We start from the raw sequence: 14,920 nt of genomic DNA, 5'->3' as shown, positions 1-14,920 counted from the left end.
GGTATTTGAGGCGCCCGATCGATTTCTTAAAATTTACGATTTTTTTCTACTGACGGAAATGGCTTGGCAGACATTATATAAGCTATGTTAAAATAATGATCCACAGCCCATTCTACCACTACCACGAGACCATTCCTCACAATACGACGTAAGGCTTCAGACGGCAACTTAATTCGATAACATCAAATCAAATCAACATCTTGTAACGTTTAATCAAATAGCTACTCTATAGAAACAATTTAGGGGCAAATAATAGTCGCCACAGACGAATTTAATCAACTGTATTCAACATGCTTCGTGATTGTATTGCTAACTTTATACCGAGAGGACACTATGTGCATAGAATATTAGTTTTTTTACGTGACCGATGAAACTAGAGTCAAAAATGGCAACTTTGCCCGTGTTTGCGATATTTTTTCGAGTGTATTGCTTCAATAACAGTTTTGAACGGTTAACGGTTACCGCGGTATGGATCGTGATTACCTTTTGTTTTGTTTTAGAGCTTCCGATATTTCGACGGAGTTACATGCATCTCAAACAACAAAAGGTAATCAGGTCCCGGTCAATATAAGTTTTTTTGCTTCATAATTTACGTAAGTGATTGTTTTTTTTTTATCTGTAGCAATTACGAGTTCTCACAATTTTATAGGTATAGTATTTTAGCAATTAGGTAGATTTAATGTGCAGTTAGCTGCAGAGATAACTGACATGTATGGAAATTTTTTTGCAAAGGGGGGGATGACAATTATAATATTACTGCAGCTGACTTTGCGTACCTTCTACTACTATTTTAATTTCTACTGAAATGTATCGCGATGGGCAAAGTTATGTCCAATGAGCAAAGTTACCTGTTCAGAAAGTAAGTATCCCTATTCCTACCTTCAACATTATAGGTTACTCTACTGTTTCCTAGCCTTAGTTTTTTACACAAAATTACGTCTTTAAACGATTGTTAATATCGTTGAAATCTAATTTAAGATTTCAGGCATTTATTGTGGAGAATATTATATATTAAGTAACAGATGTTAAAACTGTAAAGTAGCACTCAACAATACATCCATCCAAAGTAAATGCATGAACCTGTAATAAACTTTAGATTATCTGGTAATTAGATTAAACGAAAAGGTCAGCTAATATCACCTTTGGAGTGCCTACCCTAAACCTAAGTCACTCAGGAGCAAAATGGCAAATCTAAGTAGAAAACTCCATTCAATTCTAACATTTTATTTGTTAACAGCAAAGTGGATCAAAGAGCGTTCTGGCTTGCAATAACGACGAATTACCCTGGAACAAAGTCACTAGAATACTCAAAATAATCCAAAAATAGAAGACAACTTTAGGCCTTTGGAATAAGGTTTTGAATTGAGTGGCTTAAGTTTTGAAAGTGCAGATATATTTTGGTATTTAACGCTAACACAAACTTGAGAAAGCGTTCAAAAATTTAGAAAAATAAATAACCAACCGTATGTGCTTCCTATAAGGTCGCGAGTTGTGTAGCATTAGTTTACGAAGCGCAGATGTGAGCTGGCGTTTTAGACAATAGACGGCCATATTGAACTGTCGTGAAATGAAGGGGATCAAATACAACTCTTTTGATTTTGGAACAGAAGCTTCAATATTGTAGTGATTCGATTAGGGTGGCAGGTTTATGCAATATCTTGCCATGAATACACAAACAACACTTTTGTTTCAGATATACCATAATGTAATGTGTGTAATGTTTTTTATAATGTAGTATAAATTCAACGTACATCTTATAATATACCTACACATAAAAACCCGGATATTTAACAAAAAATGTCAATTATAATTATAAACTAAACATAAATAATACTAAACTTAAAAAACTTATACATAAACTTAAAAATAATAATAAAAACTATAAATAAACTTAAAATAAAGGTCCTATAAATAAAACACGTCCTCCAAGTCACTGCCGATGGGCAGTGTGCCCAGAAGGCAGGCCGCATTGCCACGTTGAATGGCAATGCTAATGCGTTGAGCAGAATACTGGCCAGCCTTCTGGTCACCAGTGGCGTCTATAAGGCGCGCGGCTAAGTCCCTGTAAAGCCGGCGCGCGCTTGGCCCCCACGGCCCCAGCGTTTCGACCCCAAACGCCTCAAAAATATAACTACTGCCGAGGGTGGCATATTTGCGGCGTTTGAGGTCTTCTGCCATGGACGCGGCATGACCAGCATCATTTTTGTTTTGATTTACGACAATACCAATATATTATTACCAATGTATTTCTTTGTGATCTTTGTTATTTGAGTTTGAGGCATAGAGAAATAAGTATGCATAAGAGTGCTTACTCCATTCATCAGTTTTCTTACCAAAACGCTTATTATTTTCGTAGACGACGTCTAGCGTCAAGTAGCGGATTTATCAGTACCGCTACTTAACACTAGATGTCACGAGTGTCGCGACTGACGAAAAGTGTATCGCTTAACACTTTACAACTAATATTACAAGCAGAGTTGAAAATAGAGTTCCGGTTAATCCGGTTATAATATTAGCTGAAGATTGTTGAGCATTCGACTTTTCGTTCGTCGCGACATCTATTGTTAAGTAGCAGTACTGATAAATCTACTATTTGACGCTAGATGTCGACTAAATAATAAGTGTTTTACATTTATCTATGGTTTTTATTTCTCTATGTCTGATGTAACCGGACTAGTACAGTCAGCATTAATACAAACAACACACTAAAAGTATCTGTCGCCCTGGAATTATTTTGCAAATAGAGTTAACCTTGGTTTAAATTCTCGTATAGGTAAGGTTCCAGGCACGTCCGAGAGGTTCCTGCTTTTTTGAGGCTAGTCAGCAACTTGCATATTGCTAATTCGGATTGATGATGCAGATTTCGGATTTTTTTTATACTATACATTGGTGGCAAACAAGCATAAGGCCCGCCCGGTGGTAAACGGTTACCGTAGCCTATGGACGCCTGCAACTCCAGAGGAGTTACTCGTACATGCGCGTTGCCAACCCTAACACTCCGCACTCTCGTTGAGCTCTGGCAACCCTACTCACCGGCAGGAACACAACACAATGTGTGGGGTCTAGTGTTATTTGGCTGCGGTTTTCTGTAAGGAGGAGGTACTTCCCCAGTTGGGCTCTGGATCTGGATTGACATCCGCTGTGCTGTGCTCTACCACACTAAACGAGATGACAGTGCCGCCCATACCTCTCCGTTGGACGTAGTTTAAGGACATACCCGGGTCCAGGGTATATCGGATCGGCCACTGTAAAAACGCTCTACACTTTATTAAGATATAATAAAGAAAAGTTGTTTTCATCTAACTTTTGACATTTACTTAGCGAAATTCAATTAAGACGACAGTTTTGAATGCATAATTTTTCGGAAACCAATACTGACACGACCTAATTTCGCCCCAAATTGAATAAGTTTTAGCTCCCAAGAACAAAACTGTTATTTTATAACAAACTTTGAACCGATGTTCATTTATGGACCCGACGTAAAAACGACGTAATTTTATGCTGCGTTTTGTTGGGTTAGGTAAATCTATAATGGATAAGTGTTATCATCATACTTTATACGTGCTTAACTCTAAAGGGGACTCAGGTACAATATCGCATAACGCCATCCAAGCTTTTAAGCGCTACGTTTGATCCGCAATCTTGCAATAACAGGTGTACCCCTCTATTATACCGTCGGGCTAGAGTATTACACCTACTTATTATGTATTAAATGTATTATAGCGAGTCACTTACATATCTTAAGTTGAAAATTGCTTCGCTACACATGTTTACATGTTTCGCTTCATAACGAGGAGCTTAAATAAAGAGCTACGCACGACCAACGCAGAGAAACAGTAAGTTAGTTGGTGCTTCTGGGCATTTTTCGCAAATCTACAACCATTGTGTCTATTTTGCGTGAAATCGAGGTAGCGCTACTCTAACCACCCCAGCTCCTCCACGAAGCCTAGCAAGGCTTTCAGGTTGCTAAAACTGCCTCATTTAGTGTGCATGGAGTCCCTAGGTATTTAGGTAGGAGCAGAGAGACAACGCGCGTGGCTGCTGCTGAAGCTCCTCGTCATAAATCCTGTGAGATAAATTAGTGATGAAAAATTATAAACAATTTTCATTTTTTCGAAACAAATTCAATTTTAATACGAAAACGTAAAACGATTATTTAATAATATTTAATAATAACAATAGATATTGCGACGAACGAAAAGTCTAATGCTCAACAATTTAGCTGCTATTAACAGCTAATATTATAACAGGGTTAATTGGATCCCTATTTTCAACTCCTGCTTGTAATATTATTTGTAAATTGTTGAAAAATACAATTTTCATCAGTAGCGACACCTGAGGCATCTAGTGTCAAGTAGCGGTAATCATAATTCCGCTACTTGGTATTAGATGTCGGCTACGAAAATAATAAGCGTTTTGGTAACAAAACTGATGTATGGAGTATGGAGTGAGCCTCTTACTTATTTCTCTATGCCAAGACGATCGTGCAGGCATCAAAACCAATTCTAGCGCATATCAAATTGGTACATTAGAATCATTCTCCAGGTATAAACATGTTAAAATGGGGACTGAACATAACCCTCCCCTGCACAGTCAGTTAATAAAAGGGGTGTTATGGGAACAATTTGGCATGTTTTGATTCACCAATTGTTTCATAATTGACATTTATTGGACGAAGGGTGGAATTTAGTTACGCTTAATAATATTGATGTTTGGGTAAATGATTTGATTTAATGGAGCGTTACAGTACAGATTCAATGGTGATAGTTATTTATAATATGTCGAATTAACTTAAATAAAAAATCCGATCATGTGCGGAACCAATCTATTGCGGAACCAAGCGGCAGTGCCCCCGCCAAGACGTGCCAAGCGAAGCGCAAGGGCAATACCTACCTTTTCTCGACTTTCGTCGTTTTTTTGAACCCTCATAACTTGGGTTTGGATTATACCAGATAAACAAAATGCTCGGGTTATAGTAAACACCCCTATAATTAAACAGGCACCAGTAATGGGATGGTATAGACAACTCCTGTAAAACAAGTATTAACCATCAGTTTTTAAACGATGACAACATTTTACCATAAACAAGAGCCAAAGAGCTGCTTAAGTTCAATTTTTCATTGATATTTGTTAGTTTAAAAATTAATGCCGCCATACATCCCATGACTGGAGCAAAAAAACATAGTTTTAATTGGTTAATAATATTGAAACCAATTGCAGTAGCTTTCATAAAATACATAGAAAACATAAAGGACGTATTGGACATTCAAATTTTAAAACATAAAGCGGTAGAAATTTAACAGATGTCGGTGAAATATTAAAAATACTCCAAATTTTCTCTTAAATGTCCCATGACTGGTGCTGTTAACATATGATGACAAGTGGACTTATTAAACCCCACTAAGACTAAATCCCACAGTAAGCTCAATAAGGCTTGTGTTGAGGGTACTTAGACAACGACATATATAATATATAAATACTTAAATATATAGAAAACACCCATGACTCAGGAACAAATATCCATGTTCGTCACACGAATAAATGCCGTTACCAGGATTTGAACCCGGGACCATCGGCTTCATAGGCAGGGTCACTACCTACTAGGCCAGACCGGTCGTCGGTGTATGATTAGATTAGATTAGATTAGATTAGATGATTTATTTCATGAAAGACAATTACATAATAAATTTGCATTGATGTCAAAAATATAAGAATTTCTATCATGATCGTCAAAATAAAATAATAAAAATGAAAATAATAACAATACTAATGAAATAAAATTATAGCTCCAATAAGGATTGTCAATACAATTAGAATAAATAAGAGAAACAGTAAGTAGGTAAATACTTACAAAAATCCAAAATATAAATGTACAATGTCAAAACTTACGAAAATACGAGAACAATAAAAATAAAAACGATAAATTAATAAAAGAACACAAATAATATCTCCCAATAAGAATATGTTTGGACAACAACTTAAAAAGACCCGAACTGCGACCTAACAACGCGCGAAGTCCAGCGAGCGTACTGACCGTGTCGTGGTAGACTTTTTTAGCATCGAACGATGTTAAATTACGAAAATAATTTTGTTACTCGTAAGTTTTGTGTTAGACTTACAAAGTCATTCTGCTGCCTAAAACATTGCGTTTTGAAAAGTGTCTTTTTAAGGGGTCTCTATTATTTTCAATAAAGTTTTAAGTCATAATATATTGTTTGTCCGCATTTCGTTAGCCATAATTTGCTTTTTTTTCAGTAACGCGTAACTTTTCAGGATTGCCTTAAAACAAACCTAACCTAACCTATCTATAGGATAACCTAAGGAAATTCCTGAAAAGTTAACAGTGTCAGAGTTATGACTAAATGGTAATATGACTATCATTACATTATGACTTTCAATAATTATGTCAAACAAAGGGATCCATCCATCGCAGTTCACCTAACACGCTCCTCCTCACTTCGCTCGTCGTCGCACCTATCTTGACTCTCAAGGGTTAAATGACTAGACTTTATCGTATTAATAAATATTTATTCAATTGAATAATTTTATTGATATGGCAAAATAAATGTATTCCAAATGTTGTATGCCATAATAATAATCTACATAACAATAATTTTACGGAGTAAAACGTTATCATATCAGCAAGTGAAATTCGGACAGTAAAACTTCGGTGAAAAGGCAGAACTATGGAAGGTCAGAAATCTCCATGTACCAAAAAGTGTCCGTCAAAAAAACTTAAATAGGTGGCGCTACAATACCTAGAATATTTGAAAAAAAGAATCAAATCATAGACAGCGCACTTTACTCCGTCAATAACTCCTAGGTTTTTAGCTACTTTAGCGCTACTCTGGAGAGTTTTGGAACTATTATTTACAGTACATATGGTGCTACTGTACCGCACTAATGCGAAAATTACCATATTACGTTACTGTGTCGAACATTAAAAGGGCCATATGTACTGTAAAACGTTGTACGATACATGTGCGAATAAGTAATTCGCAACTCGTGTCGATATAAAACACTCCCTTCGGTCGTGTTTTAATTTATTGCCACTCGTTTCGAATTTCCTATTTTTCGCACTTGTATCGTAATGTACTATTATAGCTGACAGCTGGACACTTTTGCAACAGTTCTGCCTATGGAGATTGCATTCCTTAGGCAGAACGTCAACGACCATTCATCTTTTCTACCTTCTTCTTCCTCGCGTTGTCCCGGCATTTTGCCACGGCTCATAGGAGCCGGACCCCCTTGACAACTAATACCAAGATTTTGCGTAGGCACTATAGTTTTTACGAAAGTGACTGCCATCTAACCTTCCAACCCAGAGGGTAAACTAGGCCTTGTTGGGATTAGTCCGGTTTCCTCACGATGTTTTCCTTCACCGAAAAGCGACTGGTAAATATCAAATGATATTTCGTACATATACACTGAAAAAAATAGATAGCCGAACTGGTTTTGTAACTTTACTAAATAACTAAACTACGGTTATAAGAAAATAAACTTTGCATAAATTTACAAACTTATTTTGTAGTGTATACCCAGTACCTGAACACTGATAGCCAAACACGGTTTTGTAACATATAACACATAGTTCGCAAGTCCCAATTTTTGTGCAAACAGTAACCAAAATTTTGTTACAGTTATGCAAACATTTCTTTCAGTGTCAGTTCCGAAAAACTCATCGGTACGAGCCGGGGTTTGAACCCGCGACCTCCGGATTGCAAGTCGCACGCTCTTACCGCTAAGCCACCAGCGCTTACATTATCTGTTCCACCATAGACAACAAAACAAACATAAACTCTACAGCTTGGTACCTTACGCCTTGGCGATTACGTGTTCAAAGAAACTTATCGGCTCTGTGAGATGGTGCGCCATTCAAAAATGGTTTATGTCTAAGAGTGGTGTCCGGTTTAAGGAGCATGTCTAGCCGTCATACTTCCTTTCTCATGTCTCGTGGAAGGATGCTGTCCTCTCAAGTGTGCAGGAGTGGCAGGAGCGCGCGTGGCGCGAGTAACGCGGTACGCGGCAGGGCTGACAACTTGGGTCATACGATTTATTTATTTATTTAATCTTTATTGCACAATACATGAAGGTACAAATGGCGGGCTTAATGCCTTAAAGCATTCTCTACCAGTCAACCAATGGGTTAAACCAGAAAGATTAAGTAGGTGCAGTGTCTTTTAAAGTAAATGAATACCATCATAGAGAAATGTAAATAAAGAAATGGTAACTCCATACAACAGTTTTCTTACCAAAACGCGAGCTATTTAGAAGTAGACATCTAACGTCAAGTAGTGAATTTATCAGTACCGCTACGTACGAGAAAACACGCGCCGCGCTATGCCCAGTTGGGCATGTGCTTCGGCAGAGGCATAGAGAAATAAGTGACAATAAATAAATAAAATAAATAAATAAATATTACAGGACATTATTACACAAATTGACTAAGTCCCATAGTAAGCTCAATAAGGCTTGTGTTGAGGGTACTTAGACAACGATATATATAATATATAAATATTTATAAATACTTAAATAGATAGAAAACACCCATGACTCAGGAACAAATATCCATGCTAATCACACAAATACATGCCCTTACCAGGATTTGAACCCGGGACCATCAGCTTACGGGACAATAGAGTACTCACTCCATACACATATCATATTATATTATAATTGTAGTCAGTTATCAGTACCGCTACTTGACATAAGATGTCACGAGTGACGCGACTGAGGAAAAATGTATTGTTAAAACAATTTACAACTAATATTACAAGCAGGAGTTGAAAATAGACTTCCAGTTAATCCGGTTATAATATTAGCTGAAAATAGTTTTTGTTCGTCACGACATCTATTGTTAATTAGCAGTAATTGACGATGTACACTACGAAATAACTCGCATCATGGTAAGAAAACTGATGTATGATGTAACCACTCTTCCTTTACTTATATTTCTCTATGGTACCATGGAAGAATTCGATAATGACAGTGACATTAACCTTTTTGACGCCGTGTCAAAAGCTGACACTCGGACGCCACGTCACTGAAGTGTCAAAACTGTACCCCTAGTGTAAATCTATTCGATAGCGAGACGTGATGTACGCGTTTGCGTTAAGTCTCATTTTGTATGGGATTTGGAAACAGCGCGCCAAGCGGGACGTGTTGGAAACTCAAAATCCCATACAAAATGAGACTTAACGCAAACACGTAAGTCACGTCACGCTACATGAAATCATGGTTCTGAATTCGAACCTTATTTTTTTTATATGTTTACCATTTAAATAATTTACACTAATATTTTCTGGCCAATCATTGTGATTGATTCTGGCAAATCACATAAGCTTTTGTGGGCATAGGTCTGCCGGTTGGCCTATTGTATTGTATTTATAACAAGCAACATGGCTAGTCATAAAAGCTTTTAAACAAAAAAAATTAATATTAAATTTCAAACTTAAACTTAAAATATTAACTAATTATAATCGTAACGTATCAGTATTGCGATACAACGAGGAAATGCCGCCAACATCCTTGGTACAATGCCTCAAGGGTCTATTTTAGATATAAGCTAGTTATAGAAATCATCTGTATATATCCATTATGTATATTGTTATTGTCAATAAATAGATTACATTATAATATTATTACTTTTATTTATTCATTTCTGACACCAGCGACAACCCTACCGGTTGTCACAAGCTGTCACCATTCTAACATCCTTAGGAAGCGCTTTGTTTACAAAAACAACAGGTTCTATGACAACCAACCTTAATGTCAATGCACTACGGCACAATATTGAACAACACAATTTTCTTAAGAAATTAAATCGTTTCAACTGTTTTATTTCATTTCACATATGTGACATTATCTATGAAAAGGGACCTTTCATGTCGATGGCGCTTAAGCCGCACTGCGTACGCGGCGTTGTTTATAATATGGGAGCATCGTCGATAATGACGTAAGCGCCACCGACAATAAGGTCCCTTTTCATAGATAATGTCACATATAGAGTCGTAAGTTGTTTTAATACCTACCTATGATGATTAACATCAAGGTCTTCCAGACGCTGCTGCTCAAATTGAGCTACTTTCTTGTGAAGACTAGAACGCCATTCCGATCTTTGCAATGCAATGCCCTCCCAGCAGTCAGTCGGTATCCCGCAAGCGACGAGGTGGCGTTTGAGAACGTCTTTATGTCGCAGGTATTGGACCCCCTGCTTCCGCTTTCCACAAGAGAGCTCCGAGTAGAAAATTGCTTTGGGCAGTCTCTCACTCTCCATACGCACGACATGGCCACACCACCTTAGCTGATGCTTCATGATCAGTGCTTCAATACCAGGCATCCCGACGCGACGTAAAACTTCCGTGTTCGGTACCTTGTCTCCACAACAACTCCACAACAAACAACTCCATTGCGCATCGTGTGACCGCATCTTCAAAACAAAGTTTGGCTTTGCGAGCCACATAAGGGCATTTCATAATCCGGATAAGAATTGTTGATGGAGTCGCCATTGCCGGATACGGCAAGGAAGGAGTATATGATGATTAAAGATCGCTCTTATTTTTATAACTAAATATTCTGCCAGTCATTTTACACCTGTAGCCTATGGACGAATTATACACAGCGGTCATATTATGTCCTGCGCATACAATATAATAATGCATTCAGGACCCTGCTGCGGCTGCCCCGGCATCGGGTATGTTTGCGGACGCACGCACCGGCGGGTTCCATGCCATCACCCGCAAGAGAGTGGCGTCTCTCATGCGCAGGTTGTCAGGCGGCCCCGGCGCGCTCCTGAATGCATTATCATCCAAATTTGACTGTCCTTTTGTGCAGAAATGGAATGACATTCATATGGGTTTATGACATGCTGCTGACATTTTATTTTTATACTCTATTTAATGTGATTTTAATTTTAATTTGAACTTGATTTTAATTGTGATATTAATTTAATTGATATATCATACTAGTTCATTATTTAATAACAATTTTAATTTATTTATTTATTTGTGACTGTAATTATTTAAATAATTATACTGTGGATACTAAGTTACTAACATAGTCTTAAAGAAAATTTGTAACTAATCTTACATATATGGGTAAAATACCTGAAATAAATAGTTCAATTTCTATTTCAATATAAAGCTAAATCAACTAATCAATCCAGCAAACTAGATTTAGAGCTGAAATTCAAATTAAGACTCGAGTCCTTTGAGTCCTACATAGTTACGCTCTCATAACGACTTGCTGGATTTCTCTGAAACTTAGTACTTACAATAGGATAAGGTATATCTTGTCCTGTAATCAGTTTACGTGGCCTCAGATTAGCCGTACTTAAAAAAATACAGTTAATATAAGTTTTTCATACAAAACTTGTTTTTGCTCTATTTCGTTTGTCTTATAAACTGGAGCTATATAAACTGATTACAGGACTAGAATCATGAAGAAGCGCTGGTGGCCTAGCGGTAAGAGCGTGCGACTTGCAATCCGGACGTCGCGGGTTCAAACCTGGCTCGCACCAATGAGTTTTTCGAAACTTATGTACGAAATATCATTTGATATTTACCAGTCGCTTTTCGGTGAAGGAAAACATCGTGAGGAAACCGGACTAATCCCAACAAGGCCTAGTTTACCCTCTGGGTTGGAAGGTCAGATGGCAGTCGCTTTCGTAAAAACTAGTGTCTGCGCCAAATCTTGGGATTAGTTGTCAAGTGGACCCCAGGCTCCCATGAGCCGTGGCAAAATGCCGGGACAACGCGAGGAAAAAGAAAGACAGGACTAGAATCATGGAATTATATTTGCAAAGTTTCATTACAATCCAACACGTAGTTTTAAAATGAGAACGAAACTACATTTGTATGGAAAGGTGAAATATGTCCGATTTTTTTAAAATTTTGAGTAAATCTTTGCTCTAGTTTGTTATTTAGTTATAAGATTGCTGGGTCCTTGCAGGGTACATATTATGTAATTTTATGTAATATGATTGCAGTAAATGCGTTGTCTTATCTTTTAAAGATTTGTTAGATGAGTTTCCCAAACGCAGTTATTCCTTGCAGCTAATTTTCTTTTCGCATTTTTTCCCGAAAGCGATTATCCTAAACACTTTTTTTCTCTGCAGCTTATTTTTACAGTCGCTTTGCTTCTGATTCCGATTTTTTTTTGTCTGAATTTTAACCTGCAGTTAATTTTTCCTCTGCAGCTTATTTTTACAGTCGCTTTGCTTCTGTTTCTGATATTTTTTTGTCTGAATTTTAACCTGCAGTTAATTTTTCCTCTGCAGCTTATTTTTACAGTCGCTTTGCTTCTGTTTCTGATATTTTTTTGTCTGAATTTTAACCTGCAGTAAATTTTTCCTCTGCAGCTTATGTTAACAGTCGCTTTGCTTCTGTTTCTGATATTTTTTTTGTCTGACTTTTAACCTGCAGTTAATTTATAAATTATTTTTGTTTCGTTTTGTGTTTTTTTTCTGTTTTTTCACCCGTAGCCATATTTCCTAATAGTTTTCTCACTGTTCCGTTTTTTCGTCTTGTCGTGTTATTTTAATGTCCGCGACCAGCTACCAGAGGGGAGAAGGGGGGGGGGGGGATATATTATATATAATTTGAAAAAAGTCGAATTTGTATTTATGTAAAAATAATCACAATATTTAAAAAAAATTGTGTAGCACCCATATTAATCTTTTAATGTAAGGTACACTCGGCTAATTCCGAAAATCGGGATATTCCGAAAATTACTAATATCACTAATATTCTACTAAACGCGGCTACATTATTTGCTCAGATTAGTGAGCGAGTGAAAAATTCCCGCTTTTTTGACATATCTTATTTATCTGCAATATATATAATAGATTTATCTTTATTTTTTATGAAATCTGTTTTTTGCTCCTAATTATTACAATAATAAAATAAAACCGGCCAAGAGCATGTCGGGCCATGCTCAGTGTAGGGTTCCGTAGTTACTCTTCCGTCACAATAAGCTAAACTGGAGCTTAAAGTATAGTAATTGTTAACCAAGGGATGAAACGGTACCTTTCACCCGAGTTAAACAAATAGGCAAATTTGCATAATCAGTACCTAATGAAAGTAAGTCTTTTTACTATGAAGGGGAAACTTTTTGCGATAACTCAAAAACAGCTAAACTGATCATATCCGCTATAGTTTTCATTTAATGTCTTTTTTAAGCTCTACTTCCAAGATTTTTTTCATATTTTTTGGACCTATGGTTCAAATTTAGAGGGGGGGGGACACATTTTTTTTTCTTTAGGAGCAATTATCTCCGAATATATTCACTTTATCAAGAAATGTTTGTTGAAGACCCCTATTAGTTTTGAAAGACCTTTCCAACGATATCCCACACTGTAGGGTTGAAGCAAAAAAAAAAAGTTCATCCCCACCCTAAGTATAGGGGAGGTACCCTAAAAAAAAAATTTTTAGATTTTATTGTACGACTTTGTCGGCTTTATTGATTTATATATCCATGCCAAATTTCAGCTTTCTAGCACTAACGACCACGGAGCAAAGCCTCGGACAGACAGACAGACAGACAGACAGACGGACATGGCGAAACTATGAGGGTTCCTAGTTGACTACGGAACCCTAAAAACGCGTTTGTAAACAAATTCGAGCATGTTAGAAATTGTTTTAGGGAAATATTGCGAGCAACAAATATACTACAGAGTAATAAAAGGAATGTAAAAAAACGCGTTTGTAAACAAATTCAAGCATGTAAAAAATTCGTTTTGGAAAATATTGCGAGCAAAAAACTATACTACAGAGTAATAAAACGAAAGTGAAAAAATGCGTTTGTGAACAAATGCGATCATAAAAGTCGCTACCGAGAAATAGTAAGACAGGGAAATTAAAAAAGTGGGAAAATTTGCGACTGTGAATAACGGCGAAAAGAAAATTAGCTGCAAGGAATAACTGCGTTTGGGAAACTCATCTAACAAATCTCTACTCTACTTTTAAGACTGTCAAAAACCTCTCGTGAACTTTTTCATTTCCATTTTTGAAGCTCCAAAAACATATAGGTATAAAAAAAAAGAGAATATTACACAAATTGACTAAGTCCCACAGTAAGCTCAATAAGGCTTGTGTTGAGGGTACTTAGACAACGATATATATAATATATAAATACGTATAAATACTTAAATACATAGAAAACACCCATGACTCAGGAACAAATATCCATGCTCATCACATCATCAGGTAGGTATGTATTTTTGTATTTAGTAACAAATATCTACCAATCTACCTTTTAGAAATCAGAGTCTAAAGTCATATTGTTTCTATAATTAAACTTTTGCCTAAAAACGATCATTTCAATTGCCATGACAAAAATCTGGGTCAAATTGTCATACTGACTGGCATCTGTGATCTAAAGATCTAGAGTAATTTTACGCTATTGTATTTGGAAATATGAAATTGGCAATCATACGAGTATCTAGTAAATATTTATCAAACAGGTTTGCGTACAAACAGGTTTTTAGGTTATTAATTATAAATTATGAGACGAGACATGTTACCGTACCCATCGAGTTTGAAAAATCCTATGTTTAAAAGTCGCCGATTCGCCTTAAAAACATTCCTTATTAATGGAGCCATTGTATCATTTTGTAACATAAGCTGTAAAGGGTCGTTCCATGTCATCAGTAACAAGCCACATGGGAGCGCCATCTAGCGGCGGGTAGGATAAGCGCACTTAATTGACGTAAGCATCCGAGCGACGACATAAGTCGAAAATAAATCCCTTTACGTCTTTAAAGATTAAATGAATGACGGTTATTTCATTAATAGTTGTATGATACCGACTCATTGATTCATTTTGATATAATATATACGGTGGCATTTATATTAGTTTTTTAGCATATGTACCTACTTATACTTATATATACTATATAATTCGAAAAAATATCAAAAAAAAA

General features: G+C 36.6%; 1 long non-coding RNA gene across 1 annotated transcript; it reads right to left on the bottom strand.

The window, feature by feature from the left end:
* Positions 1–12,172: 12,172 nt before the first annotated feature.
* LOC133533028 (uncharacterized) lies at positions 12,173–13,946 on the bottom strand. Its single transcript, XR_009801786.1, has 2 exons — positions 13,832–13,946; positions 12,173–12,334 (listed from the first exon to the last, which is right to left on the bottom strand). It is a non-coding gene; the product is annotated as an uncharacterized LOC133533028 (long non-coding RNA).
* Positions 13,947–14,920: the final 974 nt, after the last annotated feature.

The sequence above is a fragment of the Cydia pomonella genome, chromosome 28 (genome assembly GCF_033807575.1).
Source record: "Cydia pomonella isolate Wapato2018A chromosome 28, ilCydPomo1, whole genome shotgun sequence".
Classification (NCBI taxonomy): domain Eukaryota; kingdom Metazoa; phylum Arthropoda; class Insecta; order Lepidoptera; family Tortricidae; genus Cydia; species Cydia pomonella.
The sequence above is the reverse complement of the archived record's forward strand: the minus strand, read 5'-3'. Positions and strand labels throughout refer to the sequence as shown.